This window comes from Rattus norvegicus, chromosome 17 (genome assembly GCF_021556685.1).
Source record: "Rattus norvegicus strain SHRSP/BbbUtx chromosome 17, alternate assembly SHRSP_T2T, whole genome shotgun sequence".
In the NCBI taxonomy this organism is placed as follows: Eukaryota; Metazoa; Chordata; class Mammalia; order Rodentia; family Muridae; genus Rattus; species Rattus norvegicus.
The window spans coordinates 60516634-60523141 of NC_141550.1; the positions used below are offsets into that span (position 1 = coordinate 60516634).

Sequence of the window (6508 nt, forward strand, 5' to 3'; positions counted from 1 at the left end):
GCACTAGTTTTTAGTCAAGAACCATCTTGTGGGATGAAGCTTAGTTGGTAAGACTGCCTGCCTGGCCACTCATCCTAAAACCATGTGTGGTGGCACTTAGGATGCTGAGTTTTCAAAGAACATGCATCTGAGCCCACAACGCATGCGTACCAATAATGCCAGTACTTTCAGGATAGGGTGTAAGAGAAAAGGCTAGCCTGAGCTACACAGCACATGTGACAGGCCTGGGTTAACTAAGCACACAGTCGAAGAGGGCAAAGATCAGATCAGAAGCTTTGCTCTTCCCTGTAGGCTTCTCCATCTCCCTGTTTTTCTTTAGGTGTCCTTATCCCTGTTTGTAACATTTACTATACTATCAGAGTGTCCACTCGTAAGGTGTGCTACCGTTTTTCAGACCCAGTTAAAGGCACAAAAACAAACCTTTGGAAATGGTCCACCAGTTAGCAAGACTGATAAGACTCCCTCGATCCACATTTCTCTCCCCATGTTTCATGAAGACATAGATCTGTCTAACTTTTCACTATTCCAGTTGTCGGGACCAGAGCTGCTGCTGCTGCTGCTGCTGCTGTGTGAAACCCACTTCAAATTAAGGAGCAAACTGAATGACTCCTCCACCTTGGTACTAAATGTTGCGCTTGGACTGAATCAACTCAAGACACCTAGTCCAACTCTATCCTCAACTCTGTATGTACTGTCACCCTCCCGTTGAACCCCAAAACCCAAGAGATGCCCACCTCGAACAATTCCACTTTATCATGTTCAACAAGTACCTTCAACACATCTGGAAACCTTGCTACTTGTCCTTTAAGGTTCCAAGGCGGTGACCCCAGGGGCGGTGTCTTCTGACATCAACAGAACGTACACCAGACTGTTACTATCTACTTCTCAAGATCTAAAACTTGAAATGTTTCTAAGAAACTAAATTCTGGCCCAATTGAGCTAGAGCTTTAAACCTAAGCCTCAGCCTCCCTCACAGGGCTTTCCCTTGCTGAGCTGCTCCTGGTGAGCTGGACTCTCTCTCTCCCTGGAGCTTTTTGTTTGCATTTCCTCCAGAGTTTCTTCAGAACTTCCACAGACCTGTGCTTTCTGGCCTTTTCAAATATGTCAAAGGTCACCTAAGCGAAGCCTTTTTAAACCACAGTATCCGAAACGATTTTTTTTTTTAACCAATCATTAGAATTCCTTATTTCCTTCAGAGTGTTTCTAATCTATGTCTCTCCATCTCAGCCAGAAGGAAGCTTTAAGAAAGCAGACATTTAGACAGACAGTGCTGGCCACTGATCTATCTCTTGAATTCCAGGATAGTCTAGTCTACAGAGTGAGTTCCAGGACAGCCAGGGTTGTTATACAGAGAAGCCCCGTCTTGAAAACCAAAACCACAAAAAGGAAAGAAGTTAGGAAGGAAAAGAAAAGAAAGCAGAGATTTCACATTCGGTGCTCAATTATATATGATGAAAAGCTAAAAGACACTAACAAACAATATAAATACAGAAAATTAACGAAAGCGGGGCCTGGTGGCACCCACTTGTAACCCCCGCACCTACTGAGGTGGGACTCCCAAGAATGTGAGGTTAGGGGGCTACACAGTGAGTACTACACCAACTAAGGCTATACAGCACAACAAGAGAGTTGGGAGTGATGCCACATGCTTTTAATCCCAGCACTAGGGAGGCAGAGGCAGATGGAGCTCTTGGGAGTTTGAGGCCACCCTGGTGTACATGGTGAATCCCATACAGCCAGGGCTACATAATAAAGACCCTGTCTGAAGAAAAATCACCACCCCCCAAAAAAATTACCACACCTTCCCACAAGTCACAAATAGCAAGAGAGGGATAATAACTAAAAACTGTACCCCACTGTTAATTCATTTGCAACTCTCTGGGAAGGTACGTCCAAATACTGTATATGGGCAAAAGAGTCAAAGTTAAGCTAGTTAGATCACTTTTGTGTCTTGGAATGACACATGGGATAAGAGAAATAAAGTGATCTCCCATATTGTGTTATAAATATGGGTTTGGGGTAAGTTCTAGGGCAAGAATATTTTCTATTGAAAACTCAATAAGGAATACACACACAGACACACACAGGCACAGACACACACACACACCTTTTTTTTTTTTTTTTTTTTTGAGAAGGCGATGGGGTTGAACCCAGGGCTCCTTGCATGCTAGTCTAAGTGTTGTAGCACTGAGCTACATCTGCAACTCAGTAGTTTGTGTCTTATCTGCAAATTGAAACTTAGAGGCTACTTGCCATCTGCCAATAATAGTAACCAAGGAGGACGGGAATAACTTATAATAACAATGCAAATTCAAAAGATGTTCTACATGCACTCACGGTAATGGTAAGGAAGGGTTTAAGAGTCTAGTATGTAAACAAATGCTGGAGAGAATCTAAGGCTCTTATTTCACCAGCCCATAAGTGTTGAGGCAAGAGGTGTAGCATGCACGTAGAATACTCCTCCCCAAAGCTATCAATCTTCACTGTCTGCGGAAACAAAAGTGAAAATACTCGTGGCTAGGATGTATGAGATTGATGCTACCCCCTTCTACAGAGACTTTGGTCTCCGTGTGAGCATGTAAATGTAATCAGGAAAGCACACTCTCACCTTCCCTCCTTAGGAGGAAAATGAGGCCGAGGGAGGGGCGGCCGGCAATGGGTCGGGGAGGCCCCGGATCTGGTCCAGGGTCAGCTTGGCTTAAGGGTCAGCAGTCTGGGGAGCCGAGGTCACTCACAGGACACCATCTTGCCGGGCCTCCGGCTCTCAGCCCGCTCCCCTCCGCCAGGTCGCCCCATCCCCGCCACCCATTCGCCGGGAAGGGAAGTTTCCCTGCATCCGCAGCCCAGCTCCCAGCTTTCAACCGGTTTACCTTCTGCAAAAGCAGGGCGAGGGCAGGAGCCCGGGGAGGGAGGCAACCCGCAGGCGTGAAGGACGAAGCCCCCGGCTCCGAGGGTGGGCGGCGGCGGCTGTCAGCTCGCGTTCCCCGGCTCACAGCGCTGCCATTACTGTGCGCCGAGGCCGCCTCCCCGGCCGGCCACCGCCACCGCCCCAGGGCCACGGGGGTGCCCGGAGCAAGGCGCCGCCACTCACCTGCTCCCGAGGGAGCCTTGCAGACAAGGCCGCTGCGGCGAGGCGCGACGAGGTCAAGAGAGGAGGGCGGGCTGGTGGCGGGCTCCAGGAGGCAGTCGTCCTCCGGGGCTCCGGGCTTTGCCCGACACACGCCCTCCGCTCCGCTCTTTCAGCCTCTTGCACTCACACACCCGCAGGATGCAATGGTCCAGTCCAGGTTACGGCAAGCGCAGGGAGCCAGCCTTCCTGAATCGCGAAGCTCTTGCAATCAATTGACAAAGTATTTCATCTTCCAGCATACTTGTCAATGAGGCAATCGCAGTTCCCTGAGCTCAAAGGGGTGCAGTACCCAAATTTGGAAACGATTTCTATCGAAATCACACTGGAGGGTGGAGTCTCTGCTTTATTTGTATGTGATTTTGTGATTTGTAATTTTGAGACAGTGTGTCTAGCTTAGGCGACTCTTGAAAGCCTGACTTTTTATAGCCCGGGCTGGTACTGAACTAGCAATCCTCCTGCCTCAGCCTACTCAGTAAGCCACCAAGCCTGCCTCCTATTTTTGCATTCAGTCAAATTCAAAGACCTAAACATCTCTTGACAACAATAATAGGTAGGCCCTCCCCACCCCCAAGGACAGTGTTGACAAAAGCAGGTGGCAGTTACATATCACTGCTACATGCAGAAACACAAGAGAAAGGCAAGCAAGCAAACAAACACACGCCTTTGTTATTTAATTACTTTTCCAATAGAGAAGACATCAGTTTTACCTCTTAGGCTTCGTTCAATTAGTGCCAATCCTTTAAAGTCCACTTAAAACCCTATCTTCTTGCCCGGTATGTGGCTTTAACCTTGTAATCCCAATATTTACAAGGTCAAGACCTTAGGATAGAAGTCCAGCACCTCCTCCTCTACGGTGATTCCCTGTCTCAAAATAAAATCCTCTCAAAATAAAATCCTATTTCCAGAGGTGATGAAATCTACCAAATTTTCTGGGAAAATTTGGCAGATCTGGTGGCATATAGCTATTTTCCAAATACTTGGAAATGGTCAGCAGCAGCATGATCAGCGAGTTCAGTGGGTTCCAAGCTAGAGAGCTATACAAAACATGTCAAAAAGTAAGATCCTGGTGGCGACGGTGGTACATGCCTTTAATCCCAGCACTTTTTGGAGACAGAGGCATGTGGATCTGTCTCAAAAATCCAAAAGAAAAAAGAAAACAAAAGAAAAGAGAAATAAACAAACTAACGCTACTATAATTTTGGAATTTACAAATATTTTCTCCAAAATAAATTACATAAAGGCTTAGCATGTGCGAGGTTCTTGTCTGACCCTCAGCACTGCAGTAAACAATATAATATAATGGACCATTACTTAACAAATGACCAACCTCATAAAGGATTCCAGTGGGGCCTAGGACATGTTTCAGTTGGTAAAGGCAACTGCTCTAAGCCCTGTGACTTGCAATTGATCACCTGACCCCACATGCCAGTAAAGAATGGATTCCCAAAGTTGTTCTCTGACCTCCATACACATGTTGTCGTAGATCACCACCACCACCACCACCACCACCCTTGCCACCATTCTAAAAACTAATTTTAAACGAAAAAAATCGTTTTTGTTTTTTAAGACAGGGTTTCTCTGTGTATGTAGACCGGGCTGACCTTAGAACTCAGAGATCTTCCTCCCTCTCCCTCCAGAGTGCTGGGATTAAAAGTACACACTGCGGCCACCACCCAACAAAATGTAAAATTGAGAGGGATTTAATTACCATACCAGTTCCAAAATCAAGGAGCCGGCAGGAGGAGCTGAGGGCATGGAGGCTGGAAGGGTGCAGGGTCTCCTTCCCTCTCCTTATAAAGCTACATGAATACAACACTAAAGATCCAATCATAACATCTTTAAAGGCCCTCATCTAGAAGCAAAGTCCATAATCAGATTAAATTACCCAGGCTGGAGAGGTGGCTCCGTGTTAAATGTGTTTGCTGTTCTTGCAGAGGGGCACGGGTTAGTTCCCAGCACCCACAAGGCATCTGACAACTCCAGTTCCTAGGGATCTACTGTCCTCTTCTGACCTCCACAGGCACCAGGCATGCAAGTGGCACACAGATAAACAATAATACAACATTAAAAAAAATCCAAACAATTTCTACCTTTTCATTCATTTGTATGACGATTTTAAACTCCTTGAGCTGAGGGTACAAGGCAAATAATTAAAATTCCAGGGTATGAGGGCAAGCCCAAAACAAACAAAAGCAGGCATGATGGAACAGGCCTTTAATCCCTGCACTAGGGAAACTGAGGCAGATGCAGTTCCAGACCAGCCAAGGCTGCAGAGTGAGGCAGGAAAAATCAGGCATTTGAGGTTCATTCTTAGCTATATGATGAGTTCTGACTTAGTTTTGAGATATTAGGAGAGAGAGGAAGAGAGACAGAGAAGAGAGATCCAAAAAGCAAAGGAAGACAGATTTTCATGAGTATAAATCTAACCAGAGCCAAACAATGATTTGTAAAACAAACAAAAAACTGAGAGTCCACAGAATTAACAGGCATAAGTTCCAAACAAGTCAGCATTTAGAGTTTATGACTATTACCCCAGCATTTGGAGGGTGCTGATAGGAAGAGAGGAACTTTCTGGGATTCATGAATTACATCACCATATCCTTTCTCAGTTTTTAAGATTTACTTTTATCTGTTTTGTATCCTTTTCAGGGATGGGGGTGGAGTTTTTTGTATAACGGCCCTAGCTGTCCTGGAACCCACTTTATAGACCAGCTGGTCTTTAATTTACAGGGATCTACCTCAGTCAGCTGTACAGCCCCCTATTCTACTCCTCTGTCCTTCAGTGTTTCCTTTCTTCCATTATCTCTGTGTGACTGAGAGATTCAGTCAGTCTAGTTCTAAGAGTAAGGTTTGAACTACACTCTACCTCCTTTTACCGGAGATGGAACCTAAGGTCTTTCTCATGCTAGGTGTTGGAAAAGAATATTTTTGCTTTCGTACAAAGAAACGTCCAAACATGGTGAAACCCTGGCAAGGGTATTTCTCTTTGTGAAAAGGGTTTGATGCAGCCAAAATCAACCGGCAAGTACACGAGGTACTTATTCTGACATGGGTGGTAGCTGTGTGCATCCCATTAATGGGAGCATTATCTTGTAATATAATGTAATTGGCTCATTTATAATTGGAGAACAGGAAATGAAGGAAAAGGGTAAGAGGTCAACTGCTCAGGGCCTAGTTCTGGAACTGTATGTAAAGTTCTGGCCTTGATGTAAACACAAATTTTCCTAAATGGGGTTCTGCATGGTTGGGGAGATATATGGATCTTGGCCCTTGGTAAGCTAGCCATCTTTGATAGGAAAAAAACTTTTCCAAAAAAGGTAAGGGCTCCTCCGCTGAGCTAAAACCAAGATTTAATTTTTTTCTTGATTTTATTTTGTT

At 45.4% G+C, this 6508-nt stretch overlaps 1 protein-coding gene across 3 annotated transcripts in view; it reads right to left on the minus strand.

Moving 5' to 3' along the window:
- Positions 1-3275, minus strand: part of Cul2 (cullin 2) — a 41425-nt gene extending 38150 nt beyond the window's left edge. The window contains exons 1-2 of one of the 3 annotated variants that reach the window (XM_087591137.1): positions 2871-3010; positions 2338-2487 (exon numbers count right to left, since the gene is read on the minus strand). The gene's annotated coding sequence lies outside the window, so the exon portion shown is untranslated. 3 annotated transcript variants of the gene reach the window in all.
- Positions 3276-6508: the final 3233 nt, after the last annotated feature.